Source organism: Doryrhamphus excisus, chromosome 22 (assembly GCF_030265055.1).
Source record: "Doryrhamphus excisus isolate RoL2022-K1 chromosome 22, RoL_Dexc_1.0, whole genome shotgun sequence".
Taxonomy (NCBI): domain Eukaryota; kingdom Metazoa; phylum Chordata; class Actinopteri; order Syngnathiformes; family Syngnathidae; genus Doryrhamphus; species Doryrhamphus excisus.
The window spans coordinates 10,453,848-10,475,643 of NC_080487.1; the positions used below are offsets into that span (position 1 = coordinate 10,453,848).

The following is a 21,796-nucleotide window of genomic DNA, read 5'->3' on the forward strand; positions in this document are numbered from 1 at the left end:
TTTTCAAATTACCTTGCTAGTTCTCTAGTTCTCGAAAAATGAGTACCAAATTTGGTGGTGATTGACCCTAAAGTTACAGCGTAGACAGACTACCACTGCCACACAATAGGAGGGTATGTTTTGGCAAAATTATTATTTTTTTTCCTTCTTTATTTCGAACACCATCCGAAGCACAACAAACCAAACATAAATCAACACATATAAAAATACCTATATATATATATATATATACAGTAAACCTCGGATATATCGGACTCGGATATATCGGAAATTCGCTCACAACGGACAGATAAAAAAGAACCGATTTTTCTGTAATGCATTTCCAATAAAAATTCATTGCATATATCGGATTTTTTAGAACGGATTTCGCCTATTTCGGACAAAATCTCCAGTCCCGTTCCAATGCATTTCCATTAAATTTCCCTCGCATATATCGGATGGCCGCATTGTGGCGCTCCGAAGCTAGCTGACATTCTGAGACGTTTTAAAGCAGAGGACATTTTTAATGCCGACGAAACTGGGTTATTCTGGCAAATGCTGCCAGAAAACACCCTGGGATTTATTGAATGAGATCTTAACCTCACTATTGGAAATAACGTAGGCCTGACGGGCGTAACAGGGCCTAGCTTAATTAACAATTTGTTATGCTCAGAGTCCAATAAAGTTAAATTCTCATTACCTTACGTCTCTTTTCATTGCCCAGTCCAGGTACATTGGAAACATAGTCAAGGAAGTGCCTTTTTATAACGGATAAAATCTGATTTACGCATATACCGGATATAAATCCGATATATGCGTAAAACGGACATTTTCCAGTATACGCATATAACGGATTTCGCTTATATCGGACAAAACCAGTGGGATTTGCAATTGAATCCGATATATCCGAGGTTTACTGTATATATAAATAAATGTACACATGTTCGAACACATGTTCGAAAGGGAATGGGAAGAAGTCAAGACTTATCTAGTCCCCACCCCCCGTAACCACCCAGATTCCAACCTCATCCCAACAAAACATATTATTCCTTGTCTACAAGAATGAAAACCCCATATCCAACCACCCTGCAGCAGTTCTGGACTGAAAAAGTAATTTACAAAAATACACACATAACAGTAACGACTAATAAAACACAAAAAGGATGTGAATTTAAAGCCAATATGACTCAAAAGCCCTTTGACAATTGACCAAGTCGAAAAACCTTATCTCCATAAATATATCCTTAGAGAGTATTCAGTGGGGTCCATTGGAAAAAAACAATGATCCAATAGTTTCTCTCACACATACACTATTTAGTCCATGTTTCATGCACCAAATATGGCTATTTTTTTGGTAGTTGACGTAACCGGCCATTGCAAAACATCTCAAATAAAACAGACACTTTTCTTGTGCTTAGTGACTGCACCTTACTTTTTAAAAAAAAAATGTCACTCCTTTCCTTAAGTAGCTCTTGACCGTTTTCATTTTGCCTTAAGAAGGCAAAAAAAGTAACTCAAGGCTGGATGTTGACTTCAGGAGTCGTCACAAGCTTACATAAGTCACTTAATTCGCTTCCTAAAAAAGGAGTGCAAATCAGCACACAAATAAGGCTTGCACATGGAGAACCGGTACTGCTTTTGTTTGGATTATGCTCTTGTTATATTAAGCAACAAAGGACATTAAAAGTTGAGTAACATAAAAACGAGGCCATGTTGATGAACACACAAAAGGGGAACGTGTTTTTGAGAGATATTTCCTTGACTGTTTTTCATTTTTCGCCCCACAGGCAGAATACCATGCACCTTGGTAAAGTAGGTATGCGGTCCTACCAGTTCTACCAGCAAATTCAGACAACTAGTTTTAATTCTGCTCCTCTAGGGGCAGGGGTCTCAAACTCACGGCCCGCGGGCCGCATTTTCATTCTTAGTTAGTGAAATGAAAAATAATCTGTGTAGTTTGCATAGCGGTGATGAATTCAGGGATTCTCAGTTTAGCATTGATTGGATCTTAAAAAGGAGTTTCAAACAGAGCAGAGATGAAGGACAAAGAAGCCAAAAAATTACCACTTCCACATGGAATGAGAGGAGAACCTTTTTCAGTATTTTCTTTTTTAACTAATATATTTTTGTAACTAATTAATTATTTTTTTATTAATAAAAATATAATTAACTGCACCAAATATGTGTATATATATATATATATATATATATATATATATATATATATTTTTTTTTTTTTTAAACAAATTTGGTCCAGACCAGAATACTAAACCGTAACTAAACAGTTTGAGACTCCTGCTCTCGGGCATACAAACAAATGCAATCCACCATTTTCCAGTCACTCTTTAACCTTGAATCGCCCACTGGGACTTGTTAGTGGATCGGGGGAGGAAGATCTGTTTAAACACAAGTCAAGTGTGTTGCTTCCTGACTGTGCCATAGACTCTATTTCATGCAACTTGATTTCATCAGGAAATGTCGTACTCGTGAAGCTGGAAAACATCCAAAGGTCTCTTACAAGAGAGGATTGATAAGAAATCTTTGGCCTCCAAACCACTTTGTATCAGTTGGACTTGTCTGTTAGTACCGTACACGACTTATTGCTCTGCTACTCAACCTTACTAGGATTTTATATAATTTTTTAAAATAAACTATTATCAATAGCTTCCAGGTCATGTGACCTTTGACCTCCAAACCACTTTGTATCAGTAGCAATTGTCTGCTAGTACCATACACGCCTTTTTGCTTTGCTACTCAACTTTCCTAAGATTTTATATAATTTTTTTTAAAATTAACTATTATCAATAGCTTCCAGGTCATGTGACCTTTGACCGCCAAACCACTTTGTATCAGTAGCAACTGTCTGCTAGTACCATACACGCCTTTTTGCTTTGCTACTCAATTTTCCTAAGATTTTATATAATTTTTTTTTAAATTAACTATTATCAATAGCTTCCAGGTCATGTGACCTTTGACCTCCAAACCACTTTGTATCAGTAGCAATTGTCTGCTAGTACCATACAGGCCTTTTTGCTTTGCTACTCAACTTTCCTAAGATTTTATATAATTTTTTTAAATTAACTATTATCAATAGCTTCCAGGTCATGTGACCTTTGACCTCCAAACCACTTTGTATCAGTAGCAATTGTCTGCTAGTACCATACACGTCTTTTTGCTTTGCTACTCAACTTTCCTAAGATTTTATATAATTTTTTTTTAAATTAACTATTATCAATAGCTTCCAGGTCATGTGACCTTTGACCTCCAAACCACTTTGTATCAGTAGCAATTGTCTGCTAGTACCATACAGGCCTTTTTGCTTTGCTACTCAACTTTCCTAAGATTTTATATAATTTTTTTTAAATTAACTATTATCAATAGCTTCAAGGTCAAGTGACCTTTGACCTCCAAACCACTTTGTATCAGTAGCAATTGTCTGCTAGTACCAAACACGCCTTTTTGCTTTGCTACTCAACGTTCCTAGGATTTTATATAATTGTTTTGAAATGAACTACTATCAATAGCTTCCAAGTCATATGACCCTTGACCTCCAAACCACTTTGTATCAGTAGAAATTGTCTTCTAGTACCATACACGCCTTTTTGCTTTGCTACTTGAGGAGGTTCTGACGAGACAAGAAATGACTAAGCTGCAGCAACAACAAGACACTACAAGTCTGGAAGGTACTAAGCTAACCTCTTCTCATGTTATGTCAACAAGGAGCTCCATTATTGAGAGCACGAGGCCAAGAACATGTCTGCTTGCTGCTTAGGGGGGTGTCAAGGGTGTTTTCACACTAGTCATGTTTGCTTGGCTGAAAACTAGGGATGTTCCGATCATAGTTTTATGCTGCCGATACTGATCCTGATCCTGATAATCCAGGAGTGAAATCAGCCGATACAGATACCAATACTGATCACATACATGCAGTGTAAATGTTTAAATGACATTTGTCAGCTGAACTGGGGAAGTGCAGGAAGAGACTGACACACAACCAAAGTTCCTCCTGCACTAAAAGTGATACATAGTGTCTGCATGCTCCCAAATCTATACTTAGGTGGTACTCATCCCTACATTTTGCCCACAAGTACAGGTAGCAGTACAGGTTGAGACCGTGTGCGGGCTGCCGTACCAACAACTTAAAGCTTTTCAAAGCGCCACCCCGGTGAGACATTTTTGAGGCACGTTTTGCAGGGTGTAAATATTATATCACTCCCACACACAGCAGTTAGTGAAAACTAAGCGAACTGGTCAAATGGGAGTGTTTCAAACAGAGCAGAGATGAAGGACAAAGAAGCCAAAAAAATACCGCTTCCACATGGAATGAGAGGAGAACCTTTTTCAATATTTTCTTTTTTAACTAATATATTTTTTAACTAATTAATTAATTTTCAATTAATAAAAATATAATTAACTGCACCAAATATATGTGTGTATAAATATATATATAATTTTTTTTAAACAAATTTGGTCCAGACCAGAATACTAAACCGTACATGTGAACGTAGCCTCGGATCTTAAAAATGAGTTTCAAACAGAGCAGAGATGAAGGAAAAAGAAGGCAAAAAATTACCACTTCCACATGGAATGAGAGGAGAACCTTTTTCAATATTTTCTTTTTTAACTAATATATTTTTTAACTAATTAATTAATTTTTAATTAATAAAAATATAATTAACTGCACCAAATATATATGTGTATAAATATATATATAATTTTTTTTTAAAACAAATTTGGTCCAGACCAGAATACTAAACCGTACATGTGAATGTAGCCTCGGATCTTAAAAATGAGTTTCAAACAGAGCAGAGATGAAGGAAAAAGAAGCCAAAAAATTACCACTTCCACATGGAATGAGAGGAGAACCTTTTTCAATATTTTCTTTTTTAACTAATATATTTTTTAACTAATTAATTAATTTTTAATTAATAAAAATAGAATTAACTGCACCAAATATATATATATATATATATATATATATATATATATATATATATATATATAATTTATTTTTTTTTTTTTTTAACAAATTTGGTCCAGACCAGAATACTAAACCGTACATGTGAAAGTAGCCTCGGATCTTAAAAATGAGTTTCAAACAGAGCAGAGATGAAGGACGAAGAAGCCAAAAAATTACCACTTCCACATGGAATTACAGGAGAACCGTTTTCAATATTTTCTTTTTTAACTTTAATTTTTAATTAATACAAATATATTTAACTGCACCAAATATATATATATATATATATATATATATATATATTTTTTTTTTTTTTAGCAAATTTATTTAAAGACCAGAATACTAAACCGTACATGTGAACGTAGCCTCGGATCTTAAAAATAAGCCTCGGCTCTTAAAAATTACCTGAAGCAAATTAGTGTACATAATGTTTTTTTCTACAAAGTCCACATGTCCACACAAGAGGACAGAAGGAATGCGGAACACGCCCCACTCATAAACTGTGGTTTTGTTTGAGGGGGGAAAAAAAGCAATCCTGGCAATGAAAAAATATGTATACCAGGTGTTTTTTTCTACTAATGAGCTCAAACTAACGTTTGATGCAGGACAATAAGAATACAACACAAGCATGTGTTGGACTGCAGCAATATGTCTTTTGAGTCCATATTTCTAATGAAAACCTCCGAGCATCCACGGGATGTTGCAGAAAACTCTGCAGAGACATTGACAAAAAAAAAAGAAGAGGATGCAGTTAAGCCAGGTCCTGACACATTCTTCCTGAGGGAACAAAGTAGAGAATGGAAAGTTCCCTCTGCTGAGAAAAACAAAGCCAGTACACAGAAATCAAGGGGAAATAAGACTGATGGTGGGTAGCTTATTCTATTAATATGTGAAGAAAAGCCAATAAACATGCAAAAACATGCTGTTTTATATACATGGCACTGACACAAAATGGGGTCGACCTGGCAATTTTCCGGCTTTGACACTAGCATGTGAGCATGTTATTCTTTGTTTGTATCACATTACGTAAGCTATAGTATTACTTACGTGATAGAATAGCAAGCTAACCTATTCGGGAGTGTTTCAAACAGAGCAGAGATGAGGAAAAAGAAGCCAAAAAATTACCACTTCCACATTGAATGGAGGAGAACCTTTTTCAATATATTTTTTTAAACTAATATATTTTTTAACTAATTAATTAATTTTTTAATTATAAAAAATATTCATTCATTCATTCATTTTCTACCGCTTTTTCCTCACAAGGGTCGCAGGGAGTGCTGGAGCCTATCCCAGCTGTCTTGGGGCAAAAGGCGGGGTACACCCTGGACTGCTGGCCAGCCAATCACAGGGCACATATAGACAAACAACCATTCACACTCACATTCATACATCCTTACTGATTGTAGAAAAAAGTTTTTCTATCTGTGATTAATTATGAGTTAACTATGGACAAAATGTGATTAATTTGTGATTAAATATTTTAGGTGAATGATAATTTCAGTGAGTGTGAATGGTTGTTTGTCTATATGTGCCCTGTGATTGGCTGGCCACCAGTCCAGGGTGCACGCCGCCTCGCGCCCCAAGACAGCTGGGATAGACTCCAGCACCCCCGCGACCCTTGTGAGGATAGTAGAAAATGAATGAATTAATGAATAACATCAACAAGAATACTACAAGAAATGCTGAAGCCTATCCCAGCTGTCTTGGGGCGAGAGGCGGGGTACACCCTGGACTGGTGGCCAGCCAGCCAATCACAGGGCACATATAGACAAACAACCATTCACACTCACATTCATACCTATGGACAATTTGGAGTCGCCAATTAACCTAGCATGTTTTTGGAATGTGGGAGGAAACCGGAGTACCCGGAGAAAACCCACGCATGCACGGGGAGAACATGCAAACTCCACACAGAGATACCCGAGGGTGGAATTGAACCCTGGTCTCCTAGCTGTGAGGTCTACGTGCTAACCACTAGACCGCTGTTCTCACTAACTAATTAATAATTTTTTTAATAAAAAATATAATTAATGAAATTAATTTTTCAACGGATTAGTTAACTAGTTAAATATTTTTTAACTAATAATAGCCAACCACAAAACATCTACAATTTATTAAGTAATTATTATTATTTTTTTAAAAACATAATATAGTGAGGGAGCACTGGGTTCTGTGTAAAAAGCACAGATAAATAAATGTGATTTACATTATGCTGTATGACATGCCTGTGATTGGCTGGCGACCAGTCCAGGGTGTACCCCGCTGGGATAGGCTCCAGCACCCCCGCGACCCTCGTGAGGATAAGCGGTACAAAATGAATGAATGAATGTATGACATGCATCTAGGTCATGTGACCAAACAGCCAGCACGGTCATCTTCAACATATAGTGTAAATGAAGCACTGGCCTGCGGCCAAACAACAGGGCGAGGAACAGGATGGGGGGGGGGGGGGGGTCGTGTCACAGTTTTGAAGCCACCCTCATACAACAATCAACCACATACTGAGAAGGGGCCAGTGTGTTTCGCATTAAAAAGCAATCACTAAGCACTTAAAGTGGTTTAAGTATCCGACCTGCTAGGTTTTAATTACAAATATAAGGTCAGCAACAATGTGACTCCACAAATCAAACAATTGTTAGAAATCCCCCCATAATCACATGACTCGGTTCTTTCCTTGCTTGGAGAAAAGGAGGAAAACAAGGTTACAGAAGGAAGGAAAAAGGAAGGAAGAAAGTACTCAAGGATACACAAGAATAAAAAGAGTGTGTGTACTGAATAAAAAAGAATGGGCCTTTGTGGGGGTGGATGTGATGGCTTTGTGGGGCATATGTCTCCAGGGTGCCATGGGGTGGGGGGGCGTAGGGTGGTGGGGACAAGAGCTTCTGCCTGAGAAGAGGAGGAGGGGTCCTAATCCACCCCCCTGCCCCCCTCCGTCGTCACATACAGACATAAACTCATCAAATCCTTTTTACCAGAACTCCTGCAGACCGGAGCCGGTCAGCCATAAGCCAGTTGACATAACAACCCCCACGGTTACTCATGCCTGGGCTATGCTTTGCCTTAGTAAGTGACACTGTAAAAACACTGCTGACCTGCTTTTTTTGTGTGGAGATGTCATTGTCACCCGTGCAAAAGACAGTGTGCTGAATGCTGTACTTCATGGTTATTTCATGGGGGACAGCTGTTAATGTACTGTATATGTTTACATAGGGGTTAACGTTAGCGTTTATTCGGGGCAGGGCCTTTATTTGTTCAAATGTACTTTTATACAACGGTAATGGTAATGGTTTTATTTCATTTGAACATGCATCAGATTACAATTGAATGCATCCCATAATCAGTTCACAGTTCCACATGTCCAAAAGGAGTAGGAAGAAGCAAAGCTTATTAAATCCTACCCCTCCATCTGGTACTTTTACAATCAGTAACTGTTACATTTGTTCACTTCCTGCTTTCCTAATATAATTTTTTTTAAATTAAAATTTAATAAAGTTTTTGTCACGTACCGAAGTAGGAGGTGATATGAGCATCCAATGACATAATGGGTACCATAGTAAGTGTCAATATAGTGATATATATATAGCACATCATGACTGGTTCAAGACTCTTCATCCTTGTATTTAGCAAACATCAACTGCTTGTATTGTTTCTTGAATTGGCTCATCGTTGTGCATTGTTTGAGGGTCTTACTCAATCCATTCCATAGTTTGATTCCACATACTGAAATGCTATGGCTTTTTAACGTAGTCCTAGCATATAAGTGTTTCAAATGTACTTCTTCCCTGAGATCATATTTCTCCTCTCTTGTAGAGAAGTATTGGATGACATTTTTAGCTAATTGGTTATTTTTAGCCTTATGCATTATTTTAGCTGTTTGAAGATGAACTATATCAGCAAGTTGAAGTATTTGTGATTTTAGAAATAAGGAGTTAGTATGTTCTCTGTAGGCGGCATTATGAATTATCCTTACTGACCTTTCTTGCAGTACATTTAGCGAGTGAAGATTGCTTTTATAGTTATTATCCCATATTTCCACACAATAAGTAAGATATGGTAGAACCAGAGAGCAATAAAGAGTGTGGAGTTCAAGAGAATTGGAGAATCAAGTTATGCTCATCATGATGAGCATTTAATTGGAGGACAACCAGCATACAAAATAGCTGGATGATGCTGCAAAGTTGTCTCTGTCCACCAGAGGGAGCCAGAGGAGCATGGATCCTCAGGGAGGCTGATGTCATTGCAGCTCCACAGTGAATGCGTTGCAATGTTAAAATATTTTAAACTCCTGTGTCTCTGTCCACCAGAAGGAGCCAGAAGAGCCTGGATCCTCAGGGAGGCTGACGTCATTGCAGCGCCATAGTGAATGCATTGCAACATTAAAATATTTTAAACTCATATTGGTATTTGTACATCCGAAAATGTTGTTTCTTTTTAGAATGCTATTATTAGCTAGCTGGAAAAAAATGGCAACCAAAACAGGAAATTACATCGCCCAACTATGATGTAAATAAGTGGTTAACTGTCAAAAATGTTAACACAAAACATATTTTTATAGTAAAACAATTCTAGATGTATAGGTCTTTGGATCTCGGACCTTCTGGAACGAATTAATGACGCTAACCAAGGTACATGTGTGTATAGTTGTGGTGAGTGTGGTGTTTATTTATCGAAGTCGACAACACACCCGGCAATTATTGCGGTATGGCGCTTGTCTATATGAGAATATACAATATAACTGCAAGTTGTATTCTGCACAGAGAAGCAAGTGTGTGTTTTTTTCCTCTATTTTTATAACAGACTAAGTCATTGTCCTCAGCTTCCGGCCTTCTGTTTGCAGCATTCAAAGAAGCCATTAAATGTGTTGTATGGGAAAAGTGCACACACACACATATATACACACAGAAACACACAAAGTGAAGAGTCATGACAAAAACACGGAAATACGCACTGTGGCTTTTAAAACAAGGCAGAAAGCATGGAACATGGAGTGTGTGAGTGGGATGGGTGGGGCTCATCTCACTGGGGGATCATACTGTATGTGCACACACACACACACACACACACACACATGCAATATGCTCCAGTGGCCATTTCAAATACACACATGCTTCTTACTGGACAGATGCAGCAGCCATAGTTAAAACCATCACCCTCCCACTGGCTGCTACTAATGGGGAAAAAAACAGCGCTTTGCTCCAGTAAATCTTTAAATAAATCCAACTGTCCAATGATGGACGCAGTGACGGACTTTGCCAATGTCCTCCTCACTTACTTTATTTACTTTACGAGTTCTTTCACCCACTTAAATAGTCGACTTTAACCATTTTAAAATGGAACCACAGGACAGTACCATTCATTCATTCATTCATTTTCGACCGCTTTTTCCTCACAAGGGTCACGGGGGTGCTGGAGCCTATCCCAACTGTCTTGGGGCGAGAGGCGGGGTACACCCTGGACTGGTCGCCAGCCAATCACAAGGCACATATAGACAAACAACCATTCACACTCACATTCATACCTATGGACAATTTGGAGTCGCTAATTAACCTAGCATTAACCTAGGGTGGAATTGAACCCTGGTCTCCTAGCTGTGAGGTCTGCGCACTAACCACTCCAGGGCTCTACGTTAAAAACAAAAATGACTTGCCCATGGGGAATCCTTAAGGTGAGAACTACTTGCCCGAACTTGCCCCATGTAAAATGAAAAGACTGCCATAATGATATCATATATCAATATATGCTGATAATTCATCAGATAATAGTACTGATGCATTGTATTTGGAGGAATGTCTGAAAATTTGTGGAGATGTATGTTAACATGGCAAGCCATGCTACCTTACACATGGTAGTCGTAGTAAGCAGTGATATTTATAAGTTGTGCACCACAATGAAACATTTGACACATTTGTGTACTAGTAAAGTGTTTTTAATCCAGAAAAAAATGCTCAATGGTCAAACAATAATTTGTGAAGCAAAGGTGAGAAACATACACAGAGAAATGAAACCGCTAGATTTTGTAGCTTGTGCAAAATCAGCACTTGGTATTGGATCTAATGGGTGGTGTTTCATTGTGACCACTTCAAATTGTCACAGCAATGTGATTCACTCACCTGTGCCATCATTTGATTTGCTGCCGCTAATAAAATACTTGTTTAGGAGGCACTGGTTCATCACTTTTTGCTGTTTCCTTCAGAAGTTGTTGAAGAATTAGACGATGTTGGCAGGGACGCCATGATAGATGTTTTCCTAGTAAAACCATCGCTGATTGGTTGATCGCGAACAAGAACGGGTGTGGGTAAAACGCGGATTGTGGATTACGGACCGCGGTCTAAATAAACGATTCTGATTGGTCCATTTCAAGATTTGCAAGGATTGGTTTGCAAATTACCACCGGAATTACGCAGTCCGTGTTTTACCAACACCCAACAAGAACCGCTTTAAAAAAAACTCTTGGCAGTACGGCATGCTAAAGTGTACTTGCCCGACGGGAATATCACTGATTGGATTTACTTGCCCGAATTTTGTTTTAACTTGCCCCGGGCCATCGGTACAACGTTATTGTCGAGCCCTGCACTCGACCGCCGTGCCGCCCCAGGACAGTACCAATGAAATGAAATTAGGCGTTATAATATGTATAGCATTGCAAGCTAAGCATTGAAACAAGTCATTTGTATTGTAGTACTTAACCTGATGAGGATAAGCGGTATAGAAAATGGATGGATAAATACACAGAAAATAGTGTCCAATGAGGTTGCGCCAATCAATCAGCCACCGATCAATACACATATTGGCATATTTTCTCACTCACATTATTTCACTAGGCAATCATAGCATTGTTTCACTCAGGCAAAACACTGCAGCTACAAAACACAGTGAAGGTAGTCGTGGACCAAACCATTTCATGTAGCTATTGGGGGTGGTCAGTTAGTATGGATATTTAATTGTTACTACCAAATACAAGATACTGTTGAATCATTTTCCGACTATTTACTAGAGTCTCTGTCAGTCATGGTCCTTTGGAATTGACCTAATTTCCACTGTGATGCTGGAGCCTATCCCAGCTGTCTTCAGGCGAGAGGCGGGGCACACCCTGGACTGGTAGCCAGCCAATCACAGGGCACATATAGACAAACAACCATTCACACTCACATTCATACCTATGGACAATTTGGAGTCTGCGTGCTAACCACTTGGACACCGTGCAGCCAAATTGATATGCATTTACGTAAAATAAATTCAGTATATTTATTTTATTTTAATTATATATAAAACAAAAATAAAGTAAAAATAAAATAAATAAAATAAATAAAATAAATAAAATAAATAAAATAAATAAAATAAATAAAATAAATAAAATAAATAAAAAATAAAAATAAAAATAAAAATAAAAATAAAAATAAAAATAAAAATAAAAATAAAAATAAAAATAAAAATAAAAATAAAAATAAAAATAAAAATAAAAATAAAAATAAAAAAATAAAATAAAATAAAAATAAAATAAAATAAAAAAATAAAATAAATTAAAATTAAAATATTTTAATTTTATTTTAAAATAAAAATAAAAATAATTAAATATTATAATTTTATTGCTTTTTTAATTGAAAAAAATCTTCCAGCAAATTATCAAATTCATTCATTCATTCATTTTCTACCGCTTATCCTCACGAGGGTCGCGGGGGTGCTGGAGCCTATCCCAGCTGTCTTCGGGCGAGAGGCGGGGTACACCCTGGACTGGTGGCCAGCCAATCACAGGCCACATATAGACAATTGAATTGAACCCTGGTCTCCTAGCTGTGAGGTCTGCGCGCTAACCACTCATCCGTCATGCATCCCAAGGTGTAATATATTATTGTTTATTTACATGGCATCAGTGTAAAAATATAATATAATATAATAAATATATAAAAATATGGTTGTTTGTCTATATGTGCCCTGTGATTGGCTGGCTGGCCACCAGTCCAGGGTGTACCCCGCCTCTCGCCCGAAGACAGCTCGGATAGGCTCCAGCACCCCCGCGACCCTCGTGAGGAAAAAGCGGTAGAAAATGAATGAATGAATGAATGAATGAAATATATAAAATAAAAAATTAAATAAAAAATAATAAATATAATAATATACCACTCCTTCCTATGTCATCAGCCTGATTTCAATACCCCTGAACAGCTTACCAAAAATGATTTATTCATAACTGGCTAATGTTGGTGGAATGTCACTTTGCGGGCTTTGCTCTCAGATGTCTGGTGTCCACCACCATCCAGAGAAAGATACCATCTGGCTGGAAGGAATGCTACCGAGCAGGGGATTGAGACATGAAGTGGTTAGGGGGGGAGGGGGGGGATGGGTTCAGGCTTGTACAGATGGGAGCTTTACCAGGCGTGCTGGCATTAACCACTTAATGGTCAACACATTTTATTTGTGCATGATTTACAGCAAAGTAATAAAATTAGTACGGACATGTGTGGACGACTTTTGCCTATAAAAATGTCTTGCTTTGAAGTTTTTTTGAAGGATTTCAAACTTTTTTTTTTTTTAATTTAAGGCTTGAAAGTGAAGATGATGAATGGAAACGATGATGTGTGCTAATGATGTGAGGTCAGCAGGGCCTCTCTTAATGGTTAGAACCGTTCAATTTACTTTAGCTGTGACGACCTAATAGTTTCAGGGTGGCCATGCTAGGTCATTCGTCGGCTTTGTGCCATCACTTCAACAATGTTGCATTGTTACACCCGCAAATGTAATAACTGCCCACAAACGTAATACAAATCTGCAGTTTTGAATGTAATAATCCCGCAAATGTAATTTTGTAAAATTTGCCCACTGCAAACGTAATACTGAATTTATTTAAATATTACATTTTGTTTGTGTGCGTTTTAGTTACAGTATATTATTGTATGTGTGATTTTGTGTGTATTTGGGAAGAAATAATCAAAATAAATAATAAAATATAATAACAGTAATAATAATTGTATTAAAACAATTATGATTATTATTATCTTTTTTAATTTAAAATAAATTATAATTTAATAATTAAAGATTCTTTTAATGTATTCAAATGATACTCTTTGAATAATATTTTCCACAAAAAAGAAAAAAAATAAAATAAATTATAATTTAATAATTGAAGATTCCTTTAATGTATTCAAATGATACTCTTTGAATAATATTTTTTTCCACAAAAAAATATATAATTTAATAATTGAAGATTCCTTTAATGTATTCAAATGATACTCTTTGAATAATATTTTTTTCCACAAAAAGAAAAATAAATTATAATTTAATAATTAAAGATTCCTTTAATGTATTCAAATGATACTCTTTGAATAATATTTTTTCCACAAAAAAGAAAAAAATTATAATTTAATAATTGAAGATTCCTTTAATGTATTCAAATGATACTCTTTGAATAATATTTTTTTCCACAAAAAAAGAAAATAAATTAAAATAAATTATAATTCAATAATTAAACATTCCTTTAATGTATTCAAATTATACTCTTTGAATAATATTTTTTCCACAAAAAAAGAAAATAAATTAAAATAAATTATAATTCAATAATTAAACATTCCTTTAATGTATTCAAATTATACTCTTTGAATAATATTTTTCCCACAAAAAAAGAAAAAAATAATTATCTTGTTAAAATCGTCAAAATGACATCTACACCTTCTCCCTCATTAAAAGAAGAAAGAACAAACAACAACAACAACCACAAAGATCATTATTTTGTCTCATATTACATTTGCACTTGTTTTTCCACTCTTCCACATATGTAATAATTTCAGTATTCAGTATTACGTTTGTAGTGTGCAAATTTTATTACGTTTGTGGGAAATTTATTACATTTGCGGGATTATTACATTCAAAGCTGCAGATTTGTATTACGTTTGTGGGCAGTTATTACGTTTGCGGGTGTAACAGTGCATTACTGCAATTTCCCTGACTTAGTGGATTATTTCCAGTGGTTCTGATTATTTCTATTGTGCAAGGTGGTGGCTGTCATAAAGTATTTGCGAGAGCATCGGCACCATGAAGTCAATGACAGATTTTTTTTACGACACAAAAGTATTGTTCCTCTTACACTTATTTTGTGTGTACTTTTGTGACAGTACATAGTAGTCTAGTAATTAAATGTAAAAAATCGTTACATGTATTAATGTAATACATCATTGGCCAATTTTGCCCAGTATTTCAAAAACGGATGCAGCTTTGGCTAACTTTTCTAATGGTATGCATTGCTGTAAAATCCTTAACAAATTGTAATGACCATGCTTGCGCTATAAACGTAATGTATTTTCTTTATGACACCTTTATTATACAATCATAGTTGCAGTTCACAAAGGGGCCAGTTAGTATTTGTGAGGACATACCACCATGAATCACTGGGCGATCGGGAAATACTGCATTTCTCAACAAAAAAGTTTCTCACAAATCTCACATTTTTTTACAGCAGTTCATTCACAATATTTCGTTCAGTAGATTCTGTTTTTATTGAGCGATTCTGCGATTCTGTTAATGCAAAAAAAAATGATATCAAGGTACTATTGGCTAATAGTGTCTGGTCTGTATTGCAAATGGAAGCGATCCAATCTAAGTTTATAAATATTTCTTAGTGGAGGTCACTGCCCGGGAGATTCCCTCTTGCTGACATTGTCACATCCCCGCTTTACTGTCTAAATATTTAGACTACTATGTCACGCAGTCAACAGCCAATTTTTTGGTTATGCTGACTTGTTGCATAAGAGTCGGGTTAAGGTGCAAGAAACGGCAACAGTCCAAGGCCATTTGTATTATCTTCATTAGGGTCGCAGGAAGCTGGAGCCTATCCCAGCTGTCTTTGGACACCCTGGACTAGTGGCCAGCCAATCACAGTTATTAGTTATTTTGTATTTAATTATAATAAAAAATAATAAAAATTAAAAAAAAATAAAAAATATTAGTTATTAGTTATTTTGTATTTAATTATAATTTTAATAACAATAAAAAATACAAAAATACTAAAAATAAAATAATTTAAAATAATTATAATTAAATTATAATTTTAATTATAATTTTATTGCTTTTTTATTAATTAATTAATTCATTCATTTTCTACCGCTTATCCTCATGAGGGTCGCGGGGGTGCTGGAGCCAATCCCAGCTGTCTTCAGGCGAGAAGCGGGGTACACCCTGGACTGGTGGCCAGCCAATCACAGGGCACATATAGACAAACAACCATTCACACTCACATTCATACATCCTTACTGATTGTAGCAAAAAAGTATTTCTATCTGTGATTAATTATGAGTTAACTATGTACAAAATGTGATTAATTTGTGATTAAATATTTTAGGCGAATAATAATTTCAGTGAATGTGAATAGTTGTTTGTCTATATGTGCCCTGTGATTGTAACCCGCCTCTCGCCCCATGACAGCTGGGATAGGCTCCAGCACCCCTGCGAGGTGAGGATAAGCAGAAGAAAATGAATGAATTAATGAATAACATCAAAAAGAAATGCTGGAGCCTATCCCAGCTGACTTTGGGGTGAGAGGCGGGGTACACCCTGGACTGGTGGCCAGCCAGCCAATCACAGGGCACATACGTATAGACAAACAACCATTCACACTCACATTCATACCTTTGGACAATTTGGAGTCGCTAATTAACCTAGCATGTTTTTGGAATGTGGGAGGAAACCGGAGTACCCGGAGAAAACCCACGCATGCACGGGGAGAACATGCAAACTCCACACAGAGATGCCAAGCAGAGAATCAAACAGTAGTGCTAGTTCCCAAACTGGTCACGCAATTTGGGCCAAAAGTCAGCTGAAACACAAAACAAAGGCAAGTCCTTACAGAAGAAACCCTCATCCATAACATGTTACTGCTGTGTTGACGCCTGCAGGGAAAACACAACACTCGCCCCAGCCTGACACACGAGATCCACTTGAATGATAACATTTATGCAACGACAACTCACTAATGTTCAACAATGTTTCTTTGTTTACCAAAGAAAATGTAGTATAAAGGACAGAGCCACTCCTAGTTTGTATTATTTCCATGCATGTTGCTCTGCACACGACTTGAGTGGTTCTGAGCTATCAACTATCTGCTAACAATCACACAACAGGACCAACATGTACTGCTTTGAATGCGTCTTATTAAGACATGTGTCAACATAAAACTCTTGGGAGTCCTGTTTGTTGTCTTCCATTAAAATCTTGCTGTGGGCAAGATACTTCAACTTGCTGATATAGTTCATGTTCAAACAGCTAAAATAATGCACAAGGATAAAAATAACCAATTAGCTATGAGACAAAAAAATTAAATTAAATTAAATTAAATTAAATTAAAGGGTGACTTATTAAATTAAATTAAATTTGAGGGTGACTTATTAACTTTAATTTCATTTGAGGGTGACTTATTAAATTAAATTACAGTGAATTAAATTAAATTAAATTTGAGGGTGACTTATTAACTTTAATTTCATTTGAGGGTGACTTATTAAATTAAATTACAGTGAATTAAATTAAATTAAATTTGAGGGTGACTTATTAACTTTAATTTCATTTGAGGGTGACTTATTAAATTAAATTTTATTTAATTTGAGGGTGACTTATTAATTTTACTTTAATTTGAGGGTGACTTATTAAATTAAATTAAATTAAATTTGAGGGTGACTTATTAACTTTAATTTCATTTGAGGGTGACTTATTAAATTAAATTAAATTAAAATTAAATTAAATTAAATTAGAGGGTGACTTATTAACGTTAATTTTATTTGAGGGTGACTTATTAAATTAAATTAAATTAAATTAGAGGGTGACTTACTAACTTTAATTTCATTTGAGGGTGACTTATTAAATTAAATTAAATTTGAGGGTGACTTATTAACTTTAATTTCATTTGAGGGTGACTTATTAAATTAAATTACATTGAATTAAATTAAATTACATTTGAGGGTGACTTCTTAACTTTAATTTCATTTGAGGGTGACTTATTAAATTAAATTAAATTAGAGAGTGACTTATTAAATTAAATTAAATTAGAGAGTGACTTATTAACTTTAATTTCATTTGAGGGTGACTTATTAAATTAAATTAAATTTGAGGGTGACTTATTAACTTTAATTTCATTTGAGGGTGACAAATTAAATTAAATTAAATTAAATTAAATTAAATTAAATTAAATTAAATTAAATTAAATTAAATTAAACAAATGGACAAAATTGACAATTTGGAGTCGCCAATTAACCTAGCATGTTTTTGGAATGTGGGAGTAAACCGCAGTACCCGGAGAAGACCTGCAGTGGGGAATCGAACTCAGGTCTCCCGGCTGTGTGGCCAATTCTGATTTTTCATGATATTGACATGAAGTTGTATGACAACCCCATCACAATACAAGCAGTTGATGTTTGCTAAATACAAGGATGAAGAGTCTTGAACCAGTCATGATGTGCTATATATATATCACTATATTGACACTTACTATGGTACCCATTATGTCATTGGATGCTCATATCACCTCGTACTTTGGTACGTGACAAAAATAAAAAAATATATATATATATATTTTTTAACTTAAACTATATTAGGAAAGCAGGAAGTGAACAAATGTAACAGTTACTGATTGTAAAAGTACCAGATGGAGGGGTAGGATTTAATAAGCTTTGCTTCTTCCTACTTCTTTCGGACATGTGGAACTGTGAACTGATTATGGGATGCATTCAATTGCAATCTGATGCATGTTCAAATGAAATAAAACCATTACCATTACCATGTTTCCTCACATGTGTTTAAATAAATACCATACCCCAATAAACTCCAGGGTGTGACATCCACTGTAACTGTAATTACCTTTACTATGTGGATATCACCATGTGTTGCGGTATGGCAGATGTTATGACCACAACACCCATACAATTGATGTTAAATGTTATATTCTAAGAACCGTGGGTGGGGTGGGGGTCGAGGGGGGGGCATTACTTTTCAGACATACTTGTATACTGTCAGTAGAAATCTGACCAGGACAACTAATCCCACAACTATGCAAGTAAACAAACAGGTAAGATGATTACATTAGGACACCATAGGACACCATAAGCCCCCTTCAAAAAAGGATTCAAATGGCTTCAGTTTTACTGTATAACAGGGGTCTCAAACACGCGGCCCGCGAGCCAAATGTGGCCTTGATATGAAAGTTTAATGTTAGTGTTGCCCGCGCAAGTTTGATATGGATGCTGTATGGTATCATGTACCCAGAAAAAATTATTACGTTTGATTCATGTTCATGTTAAAGGTTAAATAACTGTTAATAGTTATCCTCCCTATCCGTGTGGAAGTGGTAAGTTTTTGGGCTATTTAAGTTTAAAGGAAATAACTTGAAGGCTACCGTTTAGGTCGCTAGCTCTCTAGTTTGCGAGTTAGCATGTGTCTCAAGACCCTGCAGTTGCGCAATATGTTGTAAATAGAAAAAGTATAAATGTGACTATAGTCGTGTTTTGTCATGTCTACAGGGCTCTAATAATGCTTTGTTCATTTTAATCTGAAAAAATTATTTGTCTACACACAAACTATATGTTGTTTTTATTATTTGCTGTTTTATTATTATTATTGTTATTATTATATTTATTTATTACTGATTGATTTATTTTCTTTATTCTTGATTTATTTATTTATTTTTCCATCTTATTTTGTGTAGAAAAATAAAAATTAAGATATTTGAGAACAGTGGAAAGTTTTATCAGAGCTTTTATTGTAGAAAATCGGAACCAAAGCACAATTTATTAATTTTTCTGTTTTTAATAAATGCGTTTTTTGTTATTTTTTTGTGGAAAACCTGATGCACCCCAGTCTCACCCAGACCCTAGCTCCAGTGGCCCCCCAAGTAAATTGAGTTTGAGACCCCTTGCTGTATAATTATCCAAAAAACAAACAAGTCCAGGCTTAGATAAACAGGTTTTGGTTGCAGCTTTGTGCAAACTAAAGTGTTGACATTTTTTTTGCTCTTGCAAAAGATACAGTAAAAATATCTAAAATGACATAAAGTTCAAGTGAATAACCACTCAGTAATTGCAGTGATTATAATAGGCTCGGCTTCTATCTACTCCTTTTGAATTGAATATAATTATAATCATGTGATTATCATGTGAAACTAAAAAATATATGACCAATACAATGCACATAAATATATATTTACTGTATTTATGGTGCTATCTCCGTAAAGAATACCGATTAAGGAAGGAAACTAATGCAATAAAGTAGTGCATAAACAGCGTTTCGACACAAATGTATCACCACATCCTGATTTAAAAAAGTATAAAACCAAACTGCGTGATAGCGTAAACAACAAAATGTAACAAAAATAACAAAAGTAACGTACCTGTAGTGAAGTTCGATGCGTGTGTCAAACATCTGCAGAAAAAAAGCATTAAGTGATCCAACTAAGCGAAATAAAGTAACTATTAATAGCAAAACAATTAGCCGCAATGCTAACCGGAGCTGGGGGGGTTCTGTTTGCTAGTAGAGTCACGCCAACTGAGAGACATGAAACAAAAGTTTAAAACAAAATAAAGTGTCTTTGCCTTCTTGTGGATCTTCTAAAGATGTGTCAACCACCGAAGGGAGGGTGCGACCGGTGACGTAAAAGACAACATAGACGACCGACGGTGGACTGTTGGAAGTCATGTGTAACTTAAATCGTCTTCTCGCTTCTGATTGGCTGAGGCTGACTGAAGGGGGGTCTGTGTTGCATTTAGGTACATCTCGGAACTCTACAAACGCTGTAATCTAATTTTGCAAATGTACCTTTCAATATTAACGTTATTGTTTTTAATACTTTCTTATAATTCCTGAAATAATAATAATAAATGAACAGCAAATGCCTTTGACAGTTTGAACCAACAACAACAAGTTTTGTGTTACCATTGTGTTTTTCGAATCGTAAAGTGAGAACGTAAAGTATCTTGTGTTTGCTAACACAGTACAGAACACTAGTGTATCATTGAGATATCGTAGTCTTTCTGTTAGTATTTTTTTTTAAATTGTTTTTGGAACACAAACTTACAAAAGTACAATAGAATTAATATTATAATTATTATTATATTATTTTATATATTTATATATATATATTATTTAATGAATAATTATATATTATTTAAAATATTAGTCATTTTAATAATTATTATATCATATATTATAGTTATTAAATTATTAATATTTTAATAATTACAATTAATATATTATACTTGTTTATAAGTGTTTTTTCTATATTATACTTATGAGATACTTTATCAAGTACACTAACATAACCCAAAATACACATGTGGTTTGTCTTTGGTCTTCAGATCAGGCTGACTGTAGGGGGGCTCCGTGTTGCGTTTAGGTACATCTAGGAACTCTGCCAACGCTGTAATCCAATATTACAAGTGTACCTTTCAATATTAACATTATTTTTTTAATAGTTTATTATAATTCCTGAAATAATAATAATAAATGAACAACAAATGCCTTTGACAGTTTGAACCAACAACAACAAGTTTTGTGTTACCAATGTGTTTTTCGAATCGTAAAATGAGAACTAAAGTATGCTTGTGTTTGCTAACAGCACAGTACATAACACTAGTGTATCATTGATATCTTTAAACTTCAATGTACTGGATTAGTTTGCGGCATATACAGAGCAATATAATAAATATGAAATAAAAAAAATACATGCCTGACACGTGCCTATAGTGTAAACAAACAATAATATTCAAAACAAGTATCGTGGATTGTATACACACTACACGTAAGGTCGCCCCTTGAAATCTGAGGCCACAGCACCCCCTGCTGTTTATTATGTGGCGTTACAGTACATGCATAATGCATTGTGTAGATCAG

The 21,796-nt window shown here is 35.4% G+C and overlaps 1 protein-coding gene across 3 annotated transcripts in view; it reads right to left on the reverse strand.

Annotated features, from left to right (window-relative positions):
• The window catches only part of svild (supervillin d), a 75,186-nt gene extending 54,573 nt beyond the window's left edge, over positions 1–20,613 (reverse strand). For 2 of the 3 annotated variants that reach the window (XM_058061514.1, XM_058061513.1), the window contains exon 1: positions 20,298–20,613. The gene's annotated coding sequence lies outside the window, so the exon portion shown is untranslated. The remainder of the gene's footprint in view (positions 1–20,297) is intronic. The other variant, XM_058061511.1, reaches the window with a different exon arrangement.
• Between the last annotated feature and the right edge of the window lie 1,183 nt (positions 20,614–21,796).